Below are 15314 nucleotides of genomic sequence, written 5' to 3' on the forward strand. Positions count from 1 at the left end.
ATCCCTACTCCGTGGGCAGCGGAATAACATATACAGTAGGTGTTTAATCAATGCGAGCTGAGACAAAGGTCACTCTTTTGTTTTCCCTTCCTTCCTTTCATTTTTTGAGGCAGGGTTTCCCTGTGTAGCCCTGGCTGTCCTGGAACTCGCTCTGTAGCCCAGGCTGGTCTCCAACTTAGAGATCCGCCTGCCTCTGCCTCCTGAGTGCTGGGATTAAAGGTGTGCGCCACCACCGCCCATGCCACAGGTTTCTAAGTAGCTCCTACAACTACTTGCCCAGTGGTGAGACATTGCTTGAGAACAAACCCGGACACCTCCATCCTGCTGACATTCCCAAGACACTCCACGGCTCTGTCTGGCCTCACCCTGCTTCCTGAGACCACCCAGGGAGGATTCCCGAAGCCCTGTTGGCTGTCTGATGGGGTGAGAGCTGCCATTGTGAGGCACTGGGGCCCTACTGTTACTGTTACCATTACTATCACTGTCTTTATAAGTTTTTGTTCAAGACAGGGTTTCTCTGTGTATCCTTGGCTGTCCTGGAACTCAGTCTGTAGACCAGGCTGGTCTCAAACTGACAGAGATCCACCTGCCTCTGCCTCCTAGGTGCTGAGATTAAAGGCATGCGCCATCACCACCTGGTTAAAATAAATATTTTTTTTGAAAAATAAATAAATAACAACAGGGCGTGGTGACTGACACCTTTAATCCCAACACTGTAGAGGCAGAGGCAGGCAGATCTCTGAGCTCCAGGACAGTCGGGGTTACACAGAGAAGCTCTGTCTTGAAACAAGAAAGAGGAAAAGAGAGAGAGAGAGAGAGAGAGAGAGAGAGAGAGAGAGAGAGAGAACCCATGGAGCCATGTTCTGAGTGGAGACCACAGTTCTAGGTGTACAAACTCAGGCAGCTGAGGAGACTTCTCTGTGCTGCTGCCCTCACCCCATTGCTCTTTCTCCTCCCCTATGTAGCCCAGGCTAGCTCCTCCTTCAGCCTCACAGGTGTGTCCCTGGCCTCTGTGTCCCTCACCCTGTGTCATCAGAAGCAAAGACAGCCTGGTGGCATGGCACATACCTGTCGTCATCGGAGCCACAGAGAGACCCAGGCTCACGGAATCCGAAGCATCGAATGGATTAAGAGATGGTGTGGGACCTGATCTTCCTGGAAACGCAGACGCACCGCAGGTGTTGTGGAGTGCTGTGACCCACGGTGAAGAAGACCCTGAGGTTGGGGTGAGACAAGCAAGAGAGGACAGGGAGGCAGAAGCTGGCTTAGCCAATGAGAGAGGCTTTTCTCCCCAGGGCACTAGGAAGCCAAAGTGGCTCTGGAACAGGGGAGGGATGAAATCGGATTTTTTTTATATGTAACTATGTAACTATGTAACCTAGGCAGGCCTCGAACCTCTGTATGATTCAGCCTCCTAAGTGGCGTGGCTGGTATTTGCACCGCACCCGGTCAAATTCTTCTGTGTGAGCGCGTGCTTCTGTGTGGGCCACGACCCACACATAAAGGGCAGTGGACGACTTGATTATTGCCACTTTTATGTGAGTTCGAGGACTTGAACTCGGGTTGCCAAGCCTTTACCCTCTGAGCTTTCTGTCACGTGCATGCGTGAAGTGTTCCTGAAAAGGGCGTTGGATCCAGTGGAACCAGGGTCACAGATGGTTGTAAGCTGCCATGTGGGTGCTGGGAACCAAACCTGGGTCTTCTGGGAGTGAAGCCAGTGCTCTTAATCGCCAAGTTGTCTCTCCAGCTCAGCTGCTGTTCTTAAATATCTCCTGGTGACAAACCCACCAGGCAGATGCTTAGATGCCGTCTTCTGCAGCATGCAGGCAGCAGTATGCCTCCCTGGGGCAGGATAGAAGAATGGCCTTGGAGACCACTGAGTCAGATGGGTCATGATGGCTGCCCCAGTCCTCTCCAGACACATACAGTGCCCAGGACGCTGCCCCTGCTGTGGTCTTGGCCTCATTCCCGCACAAGTGGGACATTCAGGTGGGGTATTCCCGCCACCCAACCTGCTTGGTTATCTCTGAAAACACCCCTCGCCTGCATCGCGGCCCCACCACCCGCCTGCCTCCCCTCTCAGACAACATCTTCATTACAGGACCGAGTTGTTTAAATAAATGAATTAATATTGACGAGCCATCAGTGACCTAATAAATGATTAGTTAAGGCACACATACATCACACCGTGGGGATGCCCAGAGCCCTTAATTACTGCTGCGGCGGGGCTAGCAGCCCTGCTAGTGCTCAGCAGTTGGGGTACCCCAGAATCCACTAAGGAGTACCCCTGGGGGGCCCTTAGGGCATGGATAGGAAGTCCACACTACTATCCCATCCTGGATACATCTGCACCAAGTTCAGGACCCATGTGTTGTCATCATGACCCCTCAGCTTAGCCACCTTCCAAGGGACTGATAGGATCTGGTTTACAGGTGAAACCCCTGCCTAAAAACCTTAGTGAGGGGCTGGGGGCGTGGTCAGTTGTCAGGGTGGAGCCCCGCCTAGAATTCCCCAGTGAGGGGCTGGGGGTGTGGTCAGGGTGGAGCCCCGCCTAGAATCCCCAGTGAGGGGCTTGGGGCATGGTCAGGGTGAAGCCCCGCCTAGAATCCCGCCCCCCCGTTAGGGGCTGGGGGCGTGGTCAGGGGGTAGAGCCCCCCCCCCCCACAAGCTAGTGCAAGCCCTGGGTACTTCCTCAACGTCTAATCTCTCTCCGTCTTAAGTACACACCAGAGGAAGAGCCTCCTCCGCATGTGCACAAGATCGCAAACAGCAGGACCCTCTTCTCTCAAACTCTCTGTCCTGCTGCCAAGAACTCAGCTCTTCTTATGCAACAACATAAAATTCCTCCTTCAGGGGCTAGTGCCGTGGCTCACAGAACCATCTGTAACTCCAATCCTAAGGAATTCAGTGCCTCTTTCTAGACAGTACCCTGGGCACCAGGTGTAGTTGTGATTCCTTACATACACACTGGAAAACACCCGGACACATAGTGTTTAGACTCCCTCTTTCAGGAAGCGCTCCCAGACCCCAACTGCCTTGGAGGTTCCAGGTCTTCTCTTCCACAGCCTCTCCTGGTGTTTAAATGGCTCCCTCTTTCATCAGTTGCTGGGGGTCCACTGTGACCTTGGTCTTCCGGATGCTTTAAAAACCGATAGGGCCAGGCAGTGGTGGCGCACACCTTTCTTCCCAGCACCTGGGAGGCAGAGGCAGGCGGATCTCTGTGAGTTCGAGGCCAGCCTGGTGCACAGAGCAACTTCAGGACATGCAGGGGGAGGGGGCTGTGACAGGGGTTTGGGCTCAATGATAGAGCATATGTTTGCCTGGCATGAACAAAGGCCTGAATTCCACGCCAGCACCATAGAAACCACGTGCTGAGGCTGGTCTCTTGTTGGGAGGTGCTTTTCCTTGGAGTCCTCCCGGGTGGGTGGAGGACAGTGTAGAGGCTGCTGACTGGCAGGGGCCCTGATTTCTCCTGAGCCTTCTCTGTCCCTCATTCCTATTCGAGATCCCTGAGTCTGAAGGGGACACAGCGATGGGAAGGGAACGCCTGAGAGGCATACACGTCTTCACAGCTCCGATCCTTGGCTCTCTCCAGTCATTTTGGCTCCAGACATTGGTGGCTGCCCCTAGGAGGCTCTTCCTGGCTGGTGACAGTCCACCAGGAACCCCAGTGAGAGAGTCTGTGAGGGACTGGCACGCAGTTCAGCCTTTGGGTGGGCTAGGAACCTTAGAAAATTGTGGAAGAATTCAGGGTCCCCTTCAGATCTAAAGGGGGGGGCGTCCAAGGCTGGACCAGGACTTGTTGTCCAGCTGCATATAGGGCCTTCCAACCGTCTCACCTAGACAGTGTAGGAGACACACAGAGCCACCTCCCGTAAGGACATCAGTTCCCACCATCCCAGGCACACACAGTCCAACGAGGCCGGAGAATCAAACAATTGTTTGAGGATTGTTCTAATACCCCCGGCTTACCATACACCAAACACCCCATAAAGGCATGCATTAACGCCACTTTCTGGCCAGGCTTCTTTGGAGAAAGAGGCAACCCCTCTCTGCCTCAGTTTTCAAACTAAGGGTCCTGGGGAACATGGGATCTGGGGAGGCCCCCAGAAATGAGCCCCTAGTACCCTGGGGAGCCTTTTACAAGAAGCCATCCTCTTTCCCAGGCCCCCAGGCTGCAGTTCTCAGCCCAATAATCTAATCTTGTTTCCAAGGCTCCGATCAATAACCCCTGGGCAGCGCCAAACCGAGGTTCTTAAAGGGCCAGCAGTCTGCCTGGCTATTGGGGATGGGTCCCTTAGCCTCGGCCAGCAAAAATTGTCCTCCACGGCTCCACCCTCTGGCTACGTGGTCCCAGGCAAGTGGCCTGGCCTATGAGAAATGTCAGGGCCCGTGGGACTCATACTCTGTCTATGAGTCTGCACAAAGGGGGAAACTGAGGGAAGAGGGTGGGCATTACTTTTGTCCCTACCCTGCAGCTTGTGTCTTCCTCACCCCTCATGCCAGGGTCTATACAAGGTCAGGCCTTGTGCTTTTCAGCTCCCTCAACCGAAACCAGGACAGTCCAGACACCTGCCAGCTCCCAAAAGGGACTGCACACCTGCATCCCTGTCCTGGTCTCTGGAGGGACCCTCTGTGCAGAGAGGGAAGGGTAGAAGCTTCCAGGACCAGCAGCTGTGGAAAGTTCTGGAAGCTGAGATGCAATGTTGCTCTAGAGTTGGGCCGATAGAATCTTCTAGAAATAGCAGTGGTAGCCTACTGGGAACAATAATAACAAAATCTTTTGGATTGTTCTAGAAGTATCCACAGTCGTCCGCTTGAGCAATAACAGTGATGGAATCTGCTAGAAGCAGCAGGTCTGTTGACGGCTCAGGAGCCATGGTGTTCCGCTGGCTTCCCAGTGACCCTGTGAACCTGCTCACCCGACAGCAACTGGGATTAAGACTGAGCCTCCCTCCAGCCAGACCACTGTCCACACGGCAAGTGACCAGGCCTGGACATAGAGTCTAGAGGCCAGAGAGGCTGAATGTATGGGGAAACTGAGGCCCCGGGGAGCCACTGAGATGCAGGCACCCTCTGACCCTGCTGACCCCTGACACCCTGGCTGACCACCCACCTCATCATCTTCCAGGTCCAGTGTTGGGGTTGTAAGGATGAGCTGCGGTCGATGGCACAGCTGACCCGGTGGCTGCCGTTACCAAGGAGATGGCCTATGGCCACCAGAGGTGACAGCGGACACGGGAGGAAGAGAATGTGGAGAATGTGGCCAGAACAGGCCGGCCCATATCAAAGCGCCCAGACGGCTCCCTCCCTGTGTGACGCCCGTCACTGAGGACTCTGGGAATGGGCACCCACGCACCTCTGGTGGCCCACTGACCAGATAGAAATGGGTCCCAGTCTGCAGGCTCGGTCCACCAGCAGCTACCCAGAGGCACCCGGGAGATGACGTGCTGCCTGATTTTCTCTGATAGCCTGAACTGCATTCAGCCCAGAAATCCACACAAGGTGTTCTAGATGGAAGGCTAGTGTCCCAGGACCCTGCAGAAGGAGCAGATCCCTCCGCTGGCCCCAAGCCTGGTTCCCTGCTGAAAACCACTCTGTGGCGCTGAGTCAAGTGGATTTCCATTATCACCTCAGCTGCTGAGCGCATTCCGTGGCCAACCATCCTCAGGGTTACTATGCTCACGATCGAGATTATGGTGAGCCAAGACAAGGGACATATGAATCTGTGGGGGAATCTTGGGGCACATGAGCTGAGGTAATGGATGTGCCCACCACACACATAGCGACGTTCCCAGCACAAAGATCGCCCAGCACAGAGGACACGCGGGCATGTACTGTGAGCACGGCTTGACATCCAGGACACAAATGCTGCACAACATGCGTGTGCGGGCACCAACACACGGTGTAAACACAAGGTCGCGTGGCTGTGCGCCCGCCTGTTAAGATACCCTCGAGCGTGGTGAATCCCCATGTGAGCGTCGCTCTCGGCATGCAGGAAGCACGCGTTCACTATCTGAACACGAGAGATCCGAGCCCACGGGCTGCACGGGTGCCTTGGGCACACGGACGAACTGCGTGTGCGTTTCTGAGTGTCGCGCGCCATCTAGTGGCCAGTATCTGAACTGCAGTCAGTTCCATCCGGGGAAGCTGGGGGAGGGAGGTGGTCCCAGTACGACCTCCACCTCCCTCCTGGGGACCTGTGTGTGGCATAAGAGCGGGAAGGAACGGAGTCAAGACTAGGGTCTTCAGGGGTCAAAGGCAGGGCAGACACCGCCTGGGTCTGGGAGGGCTCTGGTTTGGGGGAGTCAGCTTCGTATCACCGAGACTTTCCTGGCCCGCCTCTCCCCTGGAGAGGTGGTAGGTCTCTGACCTGGTTAGTTTTTGTCACCCTGACACAAGCTAGAGTCATTTGGGAGCAGGGACTCTTAGCTGAGGAAAAACAAAAACAAAAACGCGCGCATCATATTGGACCGTGGCCATGTCTTTATCTTGTTGAATGACCGATGTGGGAAGGTCCCGCGGGTCCCGCCCCAGCCGCCCACTGTGGCTCTGGGCTGTGCAGGACAGCAGGCCCAACAAGCCCCGGGAACAGGTCCGTGAGCAGTGTCCTCCGGGGCCTCTGCCTCAGCTTTGCCTTGAAGCTCTGCCCGCCTTCCCTCATGATGGGCTGGAGCTGTGAGCTGAAGTGAACCCTTTCCTCGCAAGCCGCTTTTGTCGTGGCCTTTATCACAGCCACACAAACCCTAAGACAGGATCCCATTCTCAGGGAGCCCATAGCCACGTATGCAGACACCAGGAAGTGTGTTGGGTCAGGATGCAGACAGGAGGGCCTGGATCCTGCTCCATAGCCTCAGTCTACTAAGAGTCCAGGGGACTGGATTACTCTGCAGCCTCAGTGGGTATGGACCAACCTGGACTAAAACGACCCGGGGGGGGGGGGCTTTTCAAAAAGAGTAGGTGTGGAGGCAGGGACAAAGGCCCTGCTGTGTGACTTCCCCTCCAAGGCCTAGGTAGATTTCAAGGGCTTGAGGCTGGGCTGCTGAGGGGCCCCAGACTTCTGTCCTGAATGCAAGAGGTGGGGACACTTGTGGGACATGGGGTCTCCTTGGAAGTGGGACCCCCCAAGGTGTCTCAGATGGGTTCTGAATTCTGCTTCTTAGCTTCCCCAGAGTTGGAGTTTTCAGAAGAGACAGCTTGAAAAATCTTCAGAACTCTAGTTCCCCTGGTGGGAGCACAGGTGGAGATCCCAGAACCAAAATGGGAGGCCGGCCCCTGAGAGCCTCGGGGAAAGTGTGACTGTAGTCCCTGTAGGGCCAGAGACCCCACAACTCCAGGCCGAGCACTTGCAAATTCCTTTGCTGCCCAGCAATCTGCAAACCTGCAAATGAGGCATAATTAAGCTAATTATGCCACACACGCCCCCTCCCCAGGGATTGGCTCTGTTGGCTGTAAGAGCTTAGGGTGTTGCTGTAACGAGATGTGGGATGTAGCTCCCTTTAAGGGGCAGCACCTCACCCCAACCCCTGCCCCACTGTGGGAGCTGAAGTGGGAAAGAGAACTCGTCCCACCTGACTGCGTCCTCCCTGACATTGCCTGGCGTCAGCCCCACCCAGGCTCAGCCTCACCTAGACACAGCTTCCGATGTCTGTGAGGTGACCTATGAGTGTCCCCATGCTTCTCCAAAAGCCAAGAATCAGCCGGGCAGTGGTGACAGTGCACGCCTCTAATCCCAGCACTTGGGAGGCAGAGGCAGACGGATCTCTGTGAGTTCGAGGCCAGCCTGATCTACAGAGCTATTTCCAGGACAGCTAGAACTGTTACACAGAGCAACAGTGTCACAAATAAAAAGAAGAAGAAAGAAAAGAAAAGAAAAGTCATGAACCATAAAGGAGGAACAACCCTGTCCCTTAGCGCAGAGAACATCCTGCAGACACCAGACTCAGATTGCACAAGGTCCAGGAGTTCAAGGTCATCCTTGGCTAGGCTGAGAGTCCAGGCCAGCCTGAACCTGTCTCACGTGAGAGGGTAGGAGAAGCCGCGCCGAGGCCACAGCAGCCCTTTCCATCAGGCCCAGCGCCAGCCACCGACTGCCACTTCGGCTCCCCTCCCCCTTCCGTGGGGGCGGGCGGCCCAGCTGCTGGAGGCCACACACCGCACAGGGCTCTTAGCCCCTGCAGCTGCTGCGCTCCCTGCCTGGGACCCCAAAGTCCACTGTATCCAGAAGCTGGGGCTGTGTGGCCTCCAGATTCATTCTTGAGAGCTTTGATTTCCTCCTCAGTGAAATGGAAGCCTCCATTGTCTTCCTATTCTCCCACTGAGTGCAGGGGCTGCAAAGGGTGCCCAAGCTGCCGGGTAGGAAGTAAAAACAGCAATAAGGGCCAGAGAGAGGGCTTAGCAGGGAGAGGTGCTTGCTGTCAACTCTGATGACCTGAGTTCGATTTCCAGAAATAACCTGGCAGTAGGAAAAAAACATTTCTGCTCATGTTCCATACACATATATAGGTAAAATGAATAATTACATTTTTATTATCTAATAACCCAGCAGGTGGTGCTGGCCAGGGGGTACAAGTGGCAGGGTTGCTTGGGGCCAGAAAATACAAAGGTCCCATGTTCAGCAGAGACCAGGACACCCAAGAATCAGGAAGAGGAAGGACATAGGATCACATACCCTTGGAGAATGACCTTGAACTCCCGACCCTCCTGTCTGTCAGTTTGTTATTTTGAGACAAGGTTACAATCTATTTGTAGTCCAGGCTTGCCCAGAGCTCACGGCAATCCTCCTGCCTCAGCCTATGTCACAGAGTTTATATGCTAAGCTGGGACTTGGAGCTCTACCTGGGGGCCATCTATCCAGGATGTTCAGGAAGGGACCTGGAAATCCCTGTCCCCGTGACAACAGCCAGAGGTCAAGGAGGTCACAGGGATGCAGGGATGATGCATAGAGGTCTGATGTTAGCCTCTCCTTCCATTGCCTTCTCATAAGATTATTTATTTATTTATATGTACATAAAAGTGTTTGCCACTTGAGCACAGTATTCTTGAAGGCCAGAAGAGGGCGCTGTATCCCTGGAAGCTGGATTTACAGCTGGTTATGGGCTGCCTGCTGCAGGGGCTGGGATTAGAACTCAGGTCCTTGGAAGCGCAGCAAGAGTTCTCAGTCACAGAGCATCTCTCCAGCCTCCCAGCCTTCCTAGGCGATCAACAGTGAGACCTGAACCCTGGGTCCTACAGCCCACTTCCTCTTGTGTGGCCACAGGGGCCCTCCCTACACTCACAGGCTTCTAAAGGGACTGCCCCTCCTCAGTCGCCAGGCACCTGCAGCCTCCACAGCCGAGACCAGGACCCCTGTGACTTCCCACAGCCCCGTGACCTGGCTGTCCTGGATTCTGTTTCTTCCTCTGAATGAAAAACCAGCAAAGGCGGGCCACACCTGTGTCCCGTGTCCCCAGCACTTGGGAGGCTGTGGCAGGAGGGTACTGCCTTCCAGACCAGCCTGGGCTACATAGAGAGACCCTGTCTCAAAAAAGGGAGGGGAGGAAGACAGTAAGACGGGGTGTGCAGTCAGTAAACCCTAGTTTCAGCCCCCAACCCCACTGGAAAGCTGACTAGGGCGCTGCACACTTGGGGAACAGGGCCGGAAGGCCCCCAGGCACTTGCTGGCTGTTCAGTCTAGCAGCCCTGAGGAGCTCAGGGCTCAGTAAGAGGTCTAGTCTCAAAAGCCTAAGTTGGAGGTCCTAGGTGAACTGAATTTGGTGGCCGGTGAGAACAGAGGCCCACAGGTTATCTCCTCCCTGCTACACTGACGTGGTGGAGCATGCGCGTGCACACACGTGAATAGTAAAGACTTTTTATTTATCTGTTCATTCATTCATTCTTTACTTACTTAGAGACAAAGTCTCACTATTTAGCCTTGTAGCCCAGGCTACCCAGGAACTCACTCTGCCTCTTGAGTACTGGGATTGAGGGCACATGGTGAATATATATATATAATTTTGTTTTTTTTTTTTTGAGACAGGGTTTATCTGTTTTGGAGCCTGTCCTGGAACTAGCTCTTGTAGACCAGGCTGGCCTAGAACTCAGAGATCTGCCTGCCTCTGCCTCCCGAGTGCTGGGATTAAAGGCGTGCGCCACCACTGCCCGGCCTGAGTGCTGGGATTAAAGGCGTGTACCATGACTGCCTGACCAATTTTTTAAATGTATAAATAAGACGGTGACAATAAAGGAAGCCAACCAATGTTGACCTCTGACCTCTCCAGGCCTCATTGTGCCCAGGTCAGGTCTTCCCAACTGTCATGTCTCTCTAGGTCCTGGTTAGCTACGGTTTGAAACATTAAATGTTTAGTCGTTTTGTTGTTTATTTGAGATAGAGTCCAGCTCTGTAGCCCAGGCTGGCCTGTGACTGGGGATCCCATTGCCTCCGTCAGCCTCCTGAGAGCTGGAACCACAGGGTGAGCTACCTCCGCACCCTCCCCCAGCTCCATCCTCTTTGGTAGATCTGGGTTTGAGCCTTTTTTTTTTCTGCCCTGGCAGAGGGCAAGGAGCCCGAGAATACAGGGAGCTCATCTGACAGCAGACATTTTCAGCCCACCAGTTCTGTATGCGTGCATGTGTGTGTATGTATCTGCATGTGTGTTTGCATGTGTAAGTGTGTGTGTGCATATGTGTGAACTTGTATGTGAGTTGCAAGTGTGTGCATGTGTGAGGTGTGTGCACGTGTGTGTGAGTGTGTTTGTGTGCAGTGTGTGTCTGTGGGTATGTGCACGCACGTGTGTGCAATGTGTGTGTGCACACGTGTGTATATGCACATGCTTCTTGGGTGGCATCCCTTATAAGGGAGCCATCAACCTTATTACTTATTTTTAGCCATTTAAAGGTTTGTTTGTCTACGTCAGACAGAACATCAGTTGAGGTCAGGGGACAATGTGCGGGAATCTGTTACTTCCACTGTGCGGATCCTGGGATTGAACTCAGGTCATCAGGTTTGGCAGTGATCACCCTGACCAGCTGAGCCATCTTGTCAGCCTCCTCGCTGGAATTATAGAACTCTTTGGTGGTGTCATAATAGCAAGATGTCTGCCAGCAACCACAGGAGGGGGGCTGGGAGGCCTCAAGGCAGTGGCAGGGAGAGGTATGAGGCCTGCAGGGGACTGAGGGCTTGGGTGAGAAGGATGTGAGGTTACGGGCACATGGCTGCCTCTTGGTGTTCAGAACTGAACTGAACTAGGGTTGTGAGGGAGGCTGGGAGGCTGGTTACAACAGGGTGACCCGCACTGAAAGGGGACATCGGTCAGTTGGTTGGTTGGTGGTGACCATCGTTGATGACCTCCTGTCACCAGTGGCTCCCAGGCCCTGAGTCTCCATCTTGAATTCAGCTCGCACTGCAGATTTGGGGTGCCTGTGCCCCGTTTACCCCACCACATGGTCTTGGGAACTTTCTTGTTCTCTGTCATTCTTCACCCTGATATCACGGCCACAGTTCTGTTGACATGCGGTCCCTTGGGCCTTTGTGTCCCCAGGATCTTTGAGTAACCCCACAAGTCCTCAGCACTAGGAGGTGGCTGTCAATGACTTCTGACCTTTGCTCTTTGCCCCACAGAACCCATAGCCCAGACACCTCTTCCCTCCTCTGTGTAGGCAGATGAGCCGAGACAAAGAGAATCTGACATAGGAGCCCAGCCCACCCTCAAGCGAGGGACCTGACTGTGGTGCTTGGTGTCCCCACATGAATGGGGATGGTTCGCTTAGTCCCCCAGAATAAGTCCCGAGAAGAAGATGGGTACCCTGATATTGTCCCAAAGCAGATACCCACAGCTCTGCAAGTAGCGGTCAGCAGAGATGTCCCATGGGTTGGTACGTTTCTCGTGCCCTGCTGTGCTTCCCCTGGGGTCACTAGGCTGGACAGTGCTGTGGGGGCTGACGGGGAGGCGCCGGTGTTTGTACATGCAGTCCTGGAATGCGGCAGAACAGGCCCCAGGGGACCTGAGTCAGGGCCTGAGGTAGCTGGCCAGGAGCTAGGCTGCTGTCTTCCTGGGTAGGTGACACCATTCTGAGGTGCATGAGGAGGAGCTGGGGGGCCATGGCAGGGGTCTCCTCAGCCCACCATCAAGATGAACTGGGCTTGGGCTGGAGAGATGGCTCAGAGGTTAAGAGCATTGCCTGCTCAAAGGTCCTGAGTTCAATTCCCAGCAACCACATGGCGGCTCACAACTATCAGTAATGAGGTCTGGTGCCCTCTTCTGGCCTGCAGACATACACACAGACAGAATATTGTATACATAATAAATAAATAAATATTTAAAAAAAAAAGATGAACTGGGTTCAAATTCAAACTGTGTTGGGGTTGGGGTTCACACTGAGGCCAGGGCAGGGTCAAAGGGCGGGACTACAGAGAGGGCTTTGCAGTTAAGTGCATTCATAGCCTTTACAGAGGACCCAATTCAATTCCCAGCCCCGCAGGAAGGCTCACGACCATCTGCAAGGCTAGTTCTGGGAGATCCGATGCCCTTTTTGGACTTCTGAGGGCTCCTATACACACTTGGCGTATATACATACACTACAGAGCGCACATCTCTATAAAAATAAATAAATACTAAGAGAAGAAGAAGAGGAGGAGGAGGAGGAGGAAGACCAGGGATGGGGCAGGGCTGTGCTACGTGGGTAGAGGTCCGACACATGGAGGACACGTGAAGCTTGGGGCTCCATTCCCAGTGCCACGGAAGTCACATATGGTGGCGCACCCGTCGTCAACACCGAGGAGGTAGGGACTGTGGGATCAGGAGCTCAAAGCCACCCTTGGTTACTTCACGAATGACTGTCTAAAATAAAAGGAGAAATCAAGCCCACTCTCCCCGCCGCCGTTCTTCTGAAGAGGCCTCTCTCTCAATCTCTCTCTTTCCTCCCTTTTACCTTTTTTTTCCCCCCAGAACTAGCTCTTGTAGACCGGGCTGGCCTCGAACTCCCTTTTACCCTTCTTAAAAAAAAACAAGGCCAGCCTGTGCTACTGAGATTGTCTCTAAACAAAAGAAAAACTGGGGCTCAGCCTGGTGCGAGGCTTGTGTAGTGTTGGGGACCCACTGTAACCCGCTCCTCATGCAGCCCTCCTGGCTGACCCCTGGCTCCACCTCCGCACCACCAAGCCCTGCTTCCAGTCCTCCCTTTCCCAGGACCCTAAGCCAAGCTCACGCGGGGAGGGTTCAACTCTCCTTCAGATCCACTTTGCCGCCCTCCCACTTTTCCTGTCTTGATTCGGGGCTTTCTCAGACCCTGCCCAAATCCTGGGCGGGGGAAGTCCGGAGTCCAGGGGTCCTTCACCCTACACTAATCCGCAGTTGGCTGCTAGATTCTGCGACCAGATGCCTGGCTTTCTTACATCACCGTGTCAGTAGCTCAGCACCCACTTCTGGGGATGGAGCCCACAGCCCCAGCTCACACAAGCCCTCAAGGCCTTGCTGGGGGATTTTAGGAGACCATGCCCTCATCACCTCGATGGGGGAATTCTAGAGGGGGCTCCACCCTGACCACACCCCCAGTCCCGCATTAGGGGGATTTTGGGCGGGGCTCCACCCTGGCCACACCCCCGATCTTCACTGGGGTCCTCTAAGCAGGAGCTCTCCCGCTGAGCAACACTCCCAGCCTTCTTTTAGCTTTTCAGACTACCATCACCCAGAAGTTCACCAGGCTGCCCTTGAACTTGGGCTTCTTCCTCAGTCTCCAGAGCAGCGGAGCTGAAGGGCCTGCACAGAGGCCCAGCTGCCCAATCTCCTAGTTTGTCTGCCCTCTTCGCTGACTGGAATTTGTCCTTGATGCCAGCGGAGCACTCCACAGGCCTTCGAAAATGACTTTAGATTCCAGGTTGTACACAACAGTTCCTATGGCTGGAATGGGAAGGGTTCCGAGGTAGGTGGACAGGTTCCCCAGCATCCACAGAACAAAAGGCACAGTCAGGAGTGCGGGGGCCTGCAGGCCGTGGGCCGCCCTGCAGGGGCCCTGGCTCCAGCCCCTGGCTGCTTGTCCTCCTGCCAGGGCACACCCAAGCCTCAGGACTGGGCAGAGGTGACAGCCCAGAGAGGGCTCCCCGCCATGGGCTGTTCCACCCTTCCACCCGGTGACTTAGCCCCAAGATGGGCCTCCCGGGGGAAGACAATGGTGGCTTGTGGGTGTCTGGAGAGCTTCCCTACAGGTGTGTGGCCCTGGGGGTGGAGTGGGGACCTCAGTCTCTCTCTAAGGACAATGGACTCACTCTCTGAAGGACCTGATGGCTTGTGATTGGAAGGCGCACCTGGAGCAGTCGAAGTAGGGGGCTTTGGATGACAGGGACTAGAGGGACTACAGCCCCCCCCCCCATGAGGCCCGCGCAAAGCATGCTGCATGCCCTCAAATTCATGGAATCAGGGTTGAGCCACGGGAAGAACTTAAGGCTGCAAGGACAATGATTCAATCAGAGACCCAAGTCCCCAAGCAGGGACACGAGGGAGACCGGGTAGGAACTAGCGGAGTGACACCTTCTATGAGCCCGTGACTGTACCCACCCATTTTCCTTATGGGTAAACCGTGTCCCAGCAAGTAGGATTCTGAGATATGGCAGAAAGAAAAGGATTGGAGCTGGGGCATCAGGCTAAGGCTAAGGAGGCAGAGAGCTCCCTCAGGGTATATGAAGTCCGGGTTTCATCCCAGCTCCGCACAACCAGGTGTGCCCCAGCTTGTAGCATGTGTGGCATGTGTCAGGCATGTGTGGGGCGACAGGAGTTCAGAGTCCCCGGGCAGTGGTGGCGCACGCCTTTAATCCCAGCACTCGGAAGGCCAGAGGTAGGTGGATCTCAGTGAGTTCGAGGCCAGCCTGGTCTACAAGAGTGAGTTCCAGGACAGGCACCAAAACCACAGAGAAACCCTGTCTGGAAAAGAACAACAGCAACAACAAACAGTTCAGATCATCCTTGGCTATGCAGGAAGTTGGAGGCCAGCCTGGCTTACATCAGATCCTTTCTCAGCTCTCTACCCCTGCCAGCCGGGAAAGGATCGGAACCTGGAGTTCTGATTCACAGCAGCCCCTAGACCCGTGTGGTGCTGGGGCACGTCCTTGGTATCTGGACGCCACCCTTCTGGCTTCCTTTGAGCTGTATTCATTGGACTGACATGGGGCACAGCCAGAGCAGAGGCTAGGGAGGAGGGACAGAGGGACATTTCTCTCTAGAGACCTTAGGGGAGGTGGAAAGTGTTTATTCACTCATTACTTCTTGCAGAGCTCTAACTGGTCTGCAACTATAGCTGCCCTCAGACTCAGAGACCCGCCTGCCTAAGCCTCCCCTCCAGAG

The sequence above is a fragment of the Microtus pennsylvanicus genome, chromosome 6 (genome assembly GCF_037038515.1).
Source record: "Microtus pennsylvanicus isolate mMicPen1 chromosome 6, mMicPen1.hap1, whole genome shotgun sequence".
Taxonomy (NCBI): domain Eukaryota; kingdom Metazoa; phylum Chordata; class Mammalia; order Rodentia; family Cricetidae; genus Microtus; species Microtus pennsylvanicus.